The sequence below is a fragment of the Pteropus alecto genome, unplaced genomic scaffold, assembly GCF_000325575.1.
Source record: "Pteropus alecto unplaced genomic scaffold, ASM32557v1 scaffold7, whole genome shotgun sequence".
Lineage (NCBI taxonomy): Eukaryota > Metazoa > Chordata > Mammalia > Chiroptera > Pteropodidae > Pteropus > Pteropus alecto.
The window spans coordinates 20,369,827-20,383,313 of NW_006494614.1; the positions used below are offsets into that span (position 1 = coordinate 20,369,827).

General features: G+C 36.0%; 1 pseudogene; it reads right to left on the reverse strand.

The window, feature by feature from the left end:
- Positions 1-12,062: 12,062 nt before the first annotated feature.
- Positions 12,063-13,247, reverse strand: LOC102881781 (annotated as a pseudogene).
- Positions 13,248-13,487: the final 240 nt, after the last annotated feature.

Here is a 13,487-nt window from a genome sequence, read left to right on the forward strand (position 1 = left end):
TTCTGTGATCTATTCTGAAATATTTGGCAACTTCTACTAATTCTCATTGCATTGCCTAGAGAATGATATTCATTCTTTCACAAAAACAACTTTTTATTTTACTGCTACATTGTGATATAATCCTTTTTTGAAGATATTTGATGTGACAATTAAAGATCCAGATTTAAAACTCAACCATGTGTGGAGGCAATAATGGCATAATTATACCGAGCTGATAACCATAAGAAATGATGACATCTGTGCATAGCATGGCTCTTGCATGTACAGTGATAACTAAGTCATAAGTTTTTCCTACATCTGGAAATTATATGATCAACGTGGAAAAAGACAACTTTTTCCACATTGCACTCCAGTTGCAGATATATGTTTAGAAAAGAGAAAGACACTTCTTAGAACTATGGGAATTTGATATCAATATCTATATTTTAAACTAGATAAAATCATATTACAGCATCATTCTGTAACTTCTTTTCTCTCTTAACAGTTGTCTTTATTTCAGTATAGATAGATCTATACATTCTTTCTAAAAGGGCATTTTGTAAAATGGATACATCATATTTACCTAACAATTTCCAAATTTATGTACATAGGGGAAATTTCTTATATTATTTGTTTCAATTACAAATAATGCTAAAATAAACATTCTTGTACAAATATTTTAAATTTCTGGAACTGAAATTACTTATTCCAAGGCCATACATGGTTTTAATATAAATTGGTACTGCCAATTTGCCCACTAAAGATGCTGTGTTAATTTACCACCCAATAGTCTATTAGAGTATATGTTTTTCCATATCATATGCTCACACCTTACCAGTGTTCTTTAAAATTTACCAACTTTATGGGCAAAAAAAATATTACCTAATTTTCTTTTAATTTACATATTTTAAAAGGTTTTTTGGCTATTTGTATTTTATCTCAATTGCCTAATCATATCTTTCACCTATTTCTCTGTTATATTGATAACCTCATTCATTATTAAGTATAATACCTTTATATTTTTTGTATATTAAGCCTTTGTTCTATATGTTGCAATAACGAAAATTTGAATCTCTGTCAATTGTGTGTCTTAACACTGATTTTGGTGTCATTCGTCATATTAAAGTTTTTTAAATTTATATAATTAAATTTGTCAATATTTTTCTCTGAGGCTTCCAGTTTTCTAGCTTTCACAAGTTTTCCTTTTCCCAAAATTATGGAAATATTTAGTTCCTAATAAATCCCTTTAAAACTAAAATATTTAGTGCTATTTAGGCAGTTTCTTAATTGTTTTTTTTTATTAAGTGGTCTAATTATTATTTCTAATAGATAGCTATTTTAATTTTTATTTAACTCTAGTAAAAAAAGGCTTTAAGCGATTATTTTTAAATTTCCAAATGTACAGGGTTTTTTTTATTTTTTATTAGTTTTTATTTTCCTTCATATGTTCAGAAAATGTAATACGTATTATTTTCACTTTATGAAATCACTGAGATTTTTGTGTGACTAACGCATGGTCGAATCTGTTCTCTGATAAATTTACATTCTGCTTGCTGAGAGCATGATTTTTCAAAATACTTTTAAAATTTCTTTAAAAGATTTATAAAGGATCACAAATATTGTCCCTATATTCCCATTTTAATAATTAATGGCTGAAAGTCACAATGGCCATTTTTATTATAAGAAATCAAGTGAATGTGATAAAAATATTTTATCAAACATATTTTATAAAATTATTTATATTATCAAATTTTATCAAATCATGTATAATGCTTCTTTGCCTATGCCCATGTGATCTCATGGAACAAGTCAGTACAGTCAGAATAGGGTTTCAGCCCTGGTTTGCCACAAATAATTGCATGGTTCTCGGCAAATCAATTAATCCCTTTGAGCCTTGGTTTTCTCACTTGAAAATGGGGAAAATATCCACATAGAATGTCTGTGGTGATGATCAATGAGAAATTATATTATTGTATTATTTAATGTATACCATGCTAAATAATAATCAGTGGCTGGTTAACACCAACTGGTTAATAATGAAGATCACTCACTAGATCTGTAATCAAGATTCGACCCAGAGTAGGCACCTGGCTGATTCCTTCTGACTTTGTCCAAGCGACATCTTGTCACTTTCTTAATGCATTATTTTACCAATTAATGACCAATACAGATGAGGAAAAAATCACAGGTGGCATATGATACCACTTTTTTTTATGTAGGCAAAGAGTCTTCAAAATTATGTTTACATGGATATTGCTTTGTATATGGTATTTGGTTCCCTGACGTGGCACTGGGATTGTGTTATGAGGGATCAACACATTTCAAATTATGAATTTCTTAAAAATATTTCCCCTAAAAAATAGTCTACTATGCAAAATAAACTGGTTTCTTGTATAACTATCTCTTCTTGAATTCTTTTTCAGTAGTCTGCATAAGCTCTACTGACTCCAAACATTAAATTCAGGACCCACGTCTCATTCATTTTTTATTTCCATATCTAAGTGAGATATTTAGTATGTAGTAGAATTCAATGGGATTGAGCAGCATTATAACATCATTTAAATTACAGGAGTTTCCAGCATATAGCCTCTGGAAAAGGGGAAAGAATAAAAAAAAGAGAAGAATGAGGATAGAATTAGCAATTATATAGTGTGGGTAATTCTTCCATCCATTCTAAATATCTCTATCAAGAGAGAGGGGTGAGGTGGAGAGAGAGAGAGAGATTTTTGAGTGAGCGTGAAATGGAAGGTATGAAACTGCTTTTACCCTTATTCTTCTCAGTTTCTGGCAACCTCTCAAGGTATGAGCATGTCATTGAGCTGAGTGATTTTAGCCTTGAAATATTCATATTTTTCATACAAGATGACCCTAGAGCAAAGCCAAATATGTCATCTATTGCTCAATCAAAAAAAGAATTTTCTGTTTCAACCCCAGAAGTAAAACTGGCTGTGCTAAACTTCATAATGTGAGCTCATCTCCAAAGTGACATTTTCATAAGGGCTTCTGACTCTTTACAACCTAGCTTTTCTTGTTGACTTTAGAATCCATGCCAGATGGCTGCTTTTTTGCTCCTGTGTCCATTCTAAGCCCATCTCCTACTACGTTCTGTATTCCAGGGAACTACAGTTCCCAAGGTCTTTTGCTCTCTGCCTTCCAGGTAGGTTTGGCCAATGAGAGGCACTGGCAGAAGACTGCAGAGATGGAGTAGTGAAGGCCAAGTATTTCTCCCTTTCTCTCTCTGTTTTAGTGGTGCTAATGGCAATAGCTGTGTCTCCCCTGTGGTTCCAGCTCCCACCAGAGAACGTCCATGAGGATTATAGATCCTTCCAGAAAGCCCTAAATTTTAGGATCTGAAAACACCACCTCTCCTCCTGTCCCTCTGACATGAAAGAGGGAGCAGCTCACTGTTGTTGCTGTTCTCTGGATTGCCTCCATATCCCATTTGGCCGCTGAGCTCTTTCTTCACCTGTGTAACCAATTCCCTTTTTTAAATTCCCTCTTCCAAAAAGCTTAGTGATTATATTGTTTCCTGGCTGCATTCTGACTGATACAAAACCTAAGCAACATACAAAATGAGACTACCCTGCATAATGAGACCACTTCATTATGATTATTTTTAAGTAAGTAGGAAAAAGTAGATGTTGAGCAGAGGAGTAAAGGAAAAAATATGTGCAATAACATAGCAGAGGAAATAACTCTGTCTTTTCACTTCTGAATATCTTATAAACAATTATTAAGACCCACATCTGGGAATACACAACCCCATATGGAACCCAGATTCTCTTCCAAATTTGAATGCCCAAATATAGAGAAATTTTAATTTTTTTTAGAGCCAAAGTATTTTAATAAGGATTGTTTATATATAAGATTGTTTATATATAAGATTGTTTAAAGTCACAAATTAGCAAAAATGACTAATTTCCATAATAAGAAATAATTCTTGGGCAAACACCCATTAACTATTATATCAACAGGTATGCCTTTCCCACAAGGAAACTTGTTAGCAATGAGAAGCTTTCCAGTCTTCAGAATGAAAAAAATGTTATTTTTGGGCTTCTGACTCTTTACAACCTAGCTTTTCTTGTTGACTTTAGAATCCATGCCAGATGGCTGCTTTTTTGCTCCTGTGTCCATTCTAAGCCCATCTCCTACTACGTTCTGTATTCCAGGGAACTACAGTTCCCAAGGTCTTTTGCTCTCTGCCTTCCAGGTAGGTTTGGCCAATGAGAGGCACTGGCAGAAGACTGCAGAGATGGAGTAGTGAAGGCCAAGTATTTCTCCCTTTCTCTCTCTGTTTTAGTGGTGCTAATGGCAATAGCTGTGTCTCCCCTGTGGTTCCAGCTCCCACCAGAGAACGTCCATGAGGATTATAGATCCTTCCAGAAAGCCCTAAATTTTAGGATCTGAAAACACCACCTCTCCTCCTGTCCCTCTGACATGAAAGAGGGAGCAGCTCACTGTTGTTGCTGTTCTCTGGATTGCCTCCATATCCCATTTGGCCGCTGAGCTCTTTCTTCACCTGTGTAACCAATTCCCTTTTTTAAATTCCCTCTTCCAAAAAGCTTAGTGATTATATTGTTTCCTGGCTGCATTCTGACTGATACAAAACCTAAGCAACATACAAAATGAGACTACCCTGCATAATGAGACCACTTCATTATGATTATTTTTAAGTAAGTAGGAAAAAGTAGATGTTGAGCAGAGGAGTAAAGGAAAAAATATGTGCAATAACATAGCAGAGGAAATAACTCTGTCTTTTCACTTCTGAATATCTTATAAACAATTATTAAGACCCACATCTGGGAATACACAACCCCATATGGAACCCAGATTCTCTTCCAAATTTGAATGCCCAAATATAGAGAAATTTTAATTTTTTTTAGAGCCAAAGTATTTTAATAAGGATTGTTTATATATAAGATTGTTTATATATAAGATTGTTTAAAGTCACAAATTAGCAAAAATGACTAATTTCCATAATAAGAAATAATTCTTGGGCAAACACCCATTAACTATTATATCAACAGGTATGCCTTTCCCACAAGGAAACTTGTTAGCAATGAGAAGCTTTCCAGTCTTCAGAATGAAAAAAATGTTATTTTTTTAAGTTGCTCATTTAATGCAACATAATTAACTTGAGTTGGATTGAAGGAGTGCAATAGGCCAAACTTCCACTAAAAAACATAAGATTTTATTATTAAAAAAAGTCATTCAGCTTCTCAGAGACTTGGTCTCCTCAACTCTGTAAGCTAAGAAAATTAGGCTGTGTCAATGGTTCTTAAACTTTGGGGGGCTAATAATTCATTTGAAAATCGGATAAAAGCTATAGATTCTTTTCCTAGGAAAATGGACTTAGTTATGAAATTTTTCATACCACTTAAGGGATTCTCAGACTTTCTGAGACTCATCCATGGACTGATGTATTGAACCTGTGGACTAGATCCTAGATATCTCCAAAGGTCTATTAAATTGTTGTTTTGTGAGTTTTCCTATGTTGGGTCAGGAAAGTAAGACAGAAGAGAAATGCTTTGAGAAGACTGCCGTGGTTATCTTTGACATTTCCCAATAGACTGTGCTGACAAAGATTTTCCCAGTACTAGGAAACACAATCTTTCCCAAGTGCCTAAAATGAGATCAGCTTCTTGGACTTATCAGATTGCTGGCAGGCACACAGAGCTTGAGGGCCTCCCTGGGACTGACAATGGAGCAGGGCTGCTTGCCACTGCCTCCCAAGTCTGTGAAAAGACAAGGACAAACCTCTAGGGGAAGTGCAGAATGCTAATATTTCCAAATTTTAGGACATAAATGAGAAATTTTAATGAAGCTCAGGTTTGACTCAGCTGTTCCTACATTATTCATTTGGAAGACTCTTTCTCCGTCTCCCACTACTCCACTCTCCAACAGCCATTTATAGACCTTCTGGTCCCCATCTGTTTCTGAATTGCCTTCTGCATGGACAGATAATGCCAAAATCTAATGGCAACTCTTTACTCTCATGAAAAGCAGGCATAGTTCTGATGAAAAAAAAAAAAATACTAACAATTTCAGAGGGTGTTATTCAGATAAATGAAAGAAAGAGCATCAGTTTTATATTTAATTTAAACTTGCATAATATAGGCTTAATTCTTTTGACACCATAAAAGCATGTGGTTTTAAAAGCTCTATTTTTAAGTGTAGGTTGTACAATATGGTCAACAGTAACTACGGTGATCTTCAGAAGACCTGAGCTTTAAGTTTCAGGTCCACTATTAATTGTTTGTGTGACTTTAGATAATTTAAAGTATCAAGATTGGGATACATCCTCTCTCAACTATATTTAGCTCTAAAAATCCTATGATTCGGCCAGCATTTCCCAAAGTATACTTCAGAGAACATTGGTTTTCAGGATGTTTCTTCAAAATAAAAAGTATAAGTATGTAAATAACTTCGGGGGAACTTGTAAATCTCTACCATCTCTATCCTAAGGTAAATCTCTACCTTAGAAGTTCCCTATACATGAGAACATATTAAAGACTGAGAAATCCTATAAGGAAGAGAGGGAGGGAGAAACATGTTTAACTTTGTCTAATTCACCATTTCCTAAATGTACCTGGTCTCGGAAATCTTTCATTAAGTTGTACCTTTTGACAGTCCATGGAACAAACTTTGAGAAATATTGTTTACTGTATTAGCAAAAATGTTGGTGTTTGAAAATTTTCCTCAAGCAAGTAGAGTTTTTAAAAATTGGAAAGAAGTATAGGTTTCTGGGTAATGTGTAAATAGGAAAAGATCTAGCGTTTTGTGACCCAAAGTCAATGCTAATCAAATTTAAGGGCATAAGTAGATCCCTTGATGAAGTATGAAACTGTTAATGAGGATCACGGTCTCTTCAAGCTGGAAAGATTGGCTGAGAGAGGGAATCACTTCCAAGACATAAACCTGTCACTTTCACTTTACAGTTAGCAGCCAGCCAAGCTCTGTGGTATGACTGACTCCCTGCACAAATATCTTCAGATGTAAAGCCAAATGCAAGTGGGTCGGACTTTCTTAACGCGGTAAAGACTTTCGCAGGTATTTTAGTTTCCTAGGGATACTGTAACAAAATGTGACCCACTGAGTGGATTAAAACAACAGAAACTTATTTTCTCATAATTCTAGATGTTAAAAGTCTGAAATCAAGGTGTCAACAGGGCCATGTTCCTTCTAAAATCAATAAGGGAAACTTCTAAGCCTCTCCCTCGCTTCCAGTGGTTTGACAGCAAACTTTGGGGTTCCCTGGCTTGTAGCTCTATCATTCCAACGCTCCATTTTCATATGGTGCTCTCCCTGTGTTTATCATGTCTTCATATGGCTGTCTTCTTATAACGACATCAGTCATATTGGATTAGGGGCCTATCTTACTCCAGTGTGACCTCATCTTAACTAATTATACTTACAACTTTATTTCCATAAGAGCTCACATTCTCAGGTACCAGGAGTTAGGACTTTTAACATATCTTTTGGGGAGCACAATTCGATCTGTAACAGCAAAACTCTAAAACTTGCTCATAAAGATCTTAGATCTTCTTATGGAAGGCTTTCCGATGACCTCTAGTCTTTTACTTGTGGTATTTATTGTCTTCTCAGCGCATTTATATATAATGATATTGCAATTTATTGACTTTAGACTCTCCTCTAGAATATAATATACCTTAAATTCTACTGATTGTGAGAGTAACTAAGTTTATCATCTTTTTGTTCACTTAGCAATGAAGCATCTTAGATTTTCCATATTTACTTTCTCCACCTAGAAACCTCAAAGAGGCATGAAGGGGTCAGCAAGAAAGGGCACGGAATGCTTTTGCTTTTGCTGTGCACCTAAATAACCATCTTTTTCATTATATCCCATTGGAAGCATCTGGATGAGGGGTGAGGTTTGTGCTGCCTCCTTGAAGATCCAAAGAGAACAGAAAACTACAAATAGCTTTCTAAACCTGTGATTTCACGCTTAGGATATAGACACCTAATATCTGACATCACTGGAATGAACCACTTGAGCACAGAGCATCGTTACCACAGGGTGAATGCAGAACTCTCACTGCATTTTTGTTCTGAATGCCCTTTTCTCATTTTACCAGTTATCTATTGCTGCGTAACAAATTACTACAAATTTAGTGGCCTGAAACAACAAATATTTATTATCTCACACTTGCTGTAGGTCAGGAATCCGGGAATGGTACAGCTGTACTTTTTGCCCAGGGTCTCACTGGGCTGAAATCAAGGTGTCAGCCAGGGCTCAGTTTACTCCTATGCTCCAAGATCCTCTTCAAAGCTCATTAGTTTTTGGCAGAATTCCTTTTCTTGTAGTTGTAGGGCTGAGGTCCCCAGTTTCTTGATAGCTCTTAGTTAGGGACCATTCCCAGCTCCTAGAGGCCACCCCCAGTTTCTCACCACGTGGCCACCATAGGCCCCTCACGGCATAGAGGTTTACTTTCTTACAAACCATTCAGAGCACATTTCTCTGACTTCTTATTCTTTAGCTAGTCAAAAAAAAAAAAAATCCTCTGCTTTTAAAGGGTTCACATGATTAGGTCAGAACCATTCAGGATAATCTTTCTTTTGCTGTATAATATGACATAATCATGCAAGTGATATCTCATCATAGTCATAGGTTCAAATAATAAACAAAATGCAGAAGGAAAAAATGGAGACTATAGAAACTTTGGAAATTTTAAAAATAAAAATTTTTATGAACAATTACATATTAATATTTTTAAAACCTAGAGGAAAATGTTAAATTGCTAGAAAATTTTAAAATGTCAAAATAGGTGCAAGAAGAGATTTTAAAAACTGTAATAAACAAAAGATCATTAAAGAACCTGAAAGGGTAGCCAAAGATGTCCCCTTCGCCACACACACAAAAAGAAACAAGCCCAAATAGTTTTGTATGTGAGTTATACCAAACTTTCAGTGAACTGTTAAATTCTACATTAATCCAAGTAGTTGTAGAAAACAGTAAAAGAATGCAAGCCTATCCAAACAGACCATTTTTTTATCCAAAACTAGGTAAAGACAGTGAAAAAAGAAATACATAGCCTCATCACTTAAAACATAGCTATAGCTAACAGAAGAAACTAAAACAATATAAGAGGATAAAATGTTGCCCCAGGAATTTTAAATACTCCAGAAAAGCTTTTATTTAATGATTTTGTTTTGTTTCATTTTTCTGTATTTATTGAGATATAATTGACAAATAACATTGTAACGTTAAATGTACAGTATGATGATTTGATACACATGTATTGTGAAATGACTACCATAGTAAGATAATTTAACACACCCTACAGCTGACAGTTACTTTTTTGTGCATGTATGGTGAGAACATTTAAGAGTTACTCTCATAACAATTTTCAAGCATACATTACAGTATTATTGACAGTCACCATGCTGTACCAATTATAGATTCCCAGAACTTATTTATCTTATAAACGGAACTTTGTACCCTTTGACCAACGTATCCTCATTTCCCCCAACCCTGGAACCTGACAACCATGAATCTATTCTAAGTTCAACTTGTTTAGATTTCACACATAAGTGAGATCATATAGTATTCCTTTTTCTCCATCTGACTTATTACACCATAGCCTCAAGTTCCATCTACATTGTTGCAAATGACAAGATTTCCTTCTTCCTCATGGTTAAATAATATTCCATTGTGTATAAATATCACATTTTCTTTATCCATTTATTTGCCAATGGACACTTAGGTTGCTTCCATGTCTTGGCTATTTTGAATGATGACACAATAAACATGAGAATGCAGATATCTGTTTGATATCTTGTTTAAATTACCTTCAGATATACACCCAGAAGTGGGATTTGGGGATAATATAGTAGTTGATTTTTAATTTTTTGAAGAAACTCCAACTGTTTTCCATAGTAGCTGTTCCAATTTACATTCCCACCAAAAGTACACAGGGGTTACCTTTTCTCCACATCCTTTTCAACACTTGTTTGTTGATTTATTGATAACAGCCATTCTGACAGGTGATATCTCATCGTGGTTCTGATTTCCATTTCCCTGATAATTAGTGATGTTAAGCACCTTTTCATATGTCTGTTCGCCATTTTGATATCTTCTTTGGAAAAGCTATTTATTTAGTTCTTTGACTCATTTTTTAATCGAATTATTTGGGGGCTTTTTCCTACTGAATTGTAGTTCTTCATTTGTACATGAACTCCTTATTATTATACGGTTTGCAGATACTTTCTCCCATTCCATAGATTGCCTTTTAATTTAATTGTTTGTTTTGCTGTGCAGAAGCGTTTTAGATTGATGTAGTCTAATTTGTTTATTTTTGCTTTTGTTGTTTGTGGTTTTGATGTCATATCAAAAATATCAGTGCCAAGCCCAAATTCAAGTAGCTTCTTCCCTATTGTCCTCTAGAGTTTTACAGTATCAGATTTTTAAGTCTTAATTCATTTTGAGTTAATTTTTATGAGTGACATAAGACAGGGGTTTAATTTAATTTTTCTGCATGTTGTTACCCAGTTTTTCCAGCATAGTTTATTGAAGAGACTATTCTTTTCCCATTGAGTATTCTTGGCTCCCTTGTCAAATCCTAGTTGACTATAAATGCAGAAACTTGTTTTTATGTTCTCTACTCTATTCCACCAGTTTATGTGTCTGTTGTTATACCAATGCCATACTGTTTTAATTACTATAGCTTTGTAGTATAGTTTGAAATCAACCCCTAGCTGTGTGCTCCACTTTGGGCAAGGTTGTTGGCTGGAATCCCTGGAATTAGACGGGGTTGGATACTGTGCTCCAAGGTTGAGTGGAGTTACTGTCCAAGTTCCCTGGTCAGGTATAGCCACAGGCTATGCTCTGCAACTGGCCATTGTCACTGGCTGGGCAAGTGACTCTATCCTGGAGTAAGGCCTCAGGCTGTGCTCAGGCAGGTGTATAGCTTGGGCTCTACAGGTTGGTAGTACTATAGATTTTGTTCCAAGGCTGCCCTGGCAGTGTTCAATTTCTCTAGATGGGCAGGGCCAGAGTTTATATTCCACTGTTACATGGAGTTGCTGACATGGTTTTCTGCTGGAGAGGGGCTGCCCCATGGGCTCCACTGCTACCCAGAGCCTCTGGTTGGCCTTCCTGGTCGAGCAGAAAACTATGCTCAGCAGTTGGGTAGGGCTGCTGACTTGCTTCCCTGTTCAAATGGAACCATAGAATGGGTTTCATAGCCCTAGAACTGCTGACTAAGCTCCCTGGCCAGATGGAGCCACCAGCTTTGCTCTGTCCCTGACTGAGATCTCTGCTCAGGCACCACCACCAGCAGAAATGTGGTCCGCCAAGATCTGCAGGCTGATTGCTGTAAGCCCCTCCCTGCTTCTATTTTTTTTATTTTTAATAAAATTTTTATTTTGGAATATTTTTAGATTCACAGAAAAGTTGCAAAGATAATAACACAGGCAATTCTGCATATTCCTAACACAGTTTCCCCAAACATCTAACATTATCATAATATATTTGCTAAAACTAAGAAGCCAACATTGGTGCATTGCTACTAACTAAACTTAATATTTCATTTGGATTTCACTAGTTTTTCTGTTAATGTCAACATGAGTAATTTTAAATAGTCAAACAGCAGAAGAAGGGTATTTAATGTTACCATGGTAACTTGTGAACAATCAAAATTACATTCTTGAGAATACTTTTATCAGTATATCACATTTATAAAGATTTTTTTTCACTAAATGATGCATGTGAAATACAAGTGACAATGACAATATAGTGACCAGACAGCTCAAGAATTACCAGGCATTCAATTCAATAACATAGTATTTCTGAAATGTAAATAAAAGTCACATTAAGACAAAACGTTAATGGGTAAAAATAAAATTCGCCATGTTCTCTAGCTATATAGATATGACCGTAACACTAGAATGCATTATTTCAAGACTTACTTGCTAATATTCAAATGTGAAAAATATCCAGACTACAAACTAGTTCTTAATTATAATTGTTTTTCCATCTTATAATGCATTTTTCACATCATAAGATGGTCTTGTTTGATTTCCAGACACTAATCTCAGAAACTGACAATCCCACAGATGCAAGCTTAGGGGGAACAGAATCTCCCATAAAAGAGAATGGCATTGGTTTTGTTGTGCCTGATGAAAAAGAGGAATGGGTGGTCTGCATTCAATTCAATGGAGAGGAGTCTAATTTGAAAACTCATCTCACTCCCGGTGCCAGCTGCGGCCTCTGTACCTTGTTCACTTAGTTCTACAAAAGACTTATTGAAAACACTAGACATAAATAGGTTTCTCCCCATTGACATTCCTCAGAAGTCAGGCTGTGCTCTGGTTTAAAGGCATCGCTTAAGCCCCTGCTGCTCAGGGCTGACTTGAGATCATAAGTCTCTTCCATCATGAACTTGGGAAGATACAATTGCACGTCGTATAACCACATCATGTATGATCTGGCCCACTTATTCAACTTCTCATAGGTGACAGCTTTTTCCAGCTGATCCAGCCCACTGATATCTATGGGCAGCAGTCATGACTCTCATAGTAGAGTTGAAGGCCAATGGTTCGTGTGGCCTTTCTGTGTGAAAAACAAAAGTTTTTATCATCACATCATTTGTACTGGTTTGCTTGTATTCTCGTTTATTCTGAAAAGCTTTTCTGTAATGTCTTGGAGTAAGAATTGATGTTCCCAGCTTCCTTTAAAGGAAAGCACATTCACTTGAACCATTCTGGTTGCAGAATCCACACCTTTATCAGGTAGGAGATTCAGGATTTTTCTCTGTCTGGCTTTCAACCCAAGAGTTGGTCTCTTTTCTGATTTGGTCAGAGGCTTCCAAAAAGTTAACATACTGTGGCTCTATACCAAAGTATGTTTTCATGTCTTCTAAATATTTTTTGAGAAATGGATACGTTTTCTCTCCATATATTCTGTTGGCTGTTTTAAGTACATAAGCATCACTGGGATTGTCGATTTCTGAGATTAGTGTTTGGAAATAAGAGTGTATTTCCTCAACCTTCCCCAAGTTGCAGTCCACTTTCCTTTTCCTCTCGCTTTCAAGATAAGATTTGATGTCGTGATCTCTGTTCAGTTGAAGCACCTGGGCTGTTTGGACTGCAGAGGTACCTCTGATGCCCAAGCACACCACAGTCAAGCAGGTAGAGATGCCACAAGGAGAAAAGAAAATATTTTAAATATTTTTACCCTCAGCAGATTCAGCTAGCTTTTCGCTAAATTTCAAGGCAAATTGGTTGATTGATTTTGTAAAAGAATCCATTGGGGAAACAATACCTTGTTTTCTTCCACTGAAGCAGAATTAGCAGTTTGTTCCTAAAGAAATTGTGGCTCCCCACCCCACTTCTTTACCTCTGTCTGTTTCTGGTGGTCCAGCCTCATCAATTCCCCCAGGGATCCCTATAAGGCAAGACATAAGTGGGCTTCTCAGGAAAAGTGCAGGAGAAACTAGATGTCTATCTTTAGCTCACTTGTACCTCCCAAGAAACCATAGGCTCAAGGG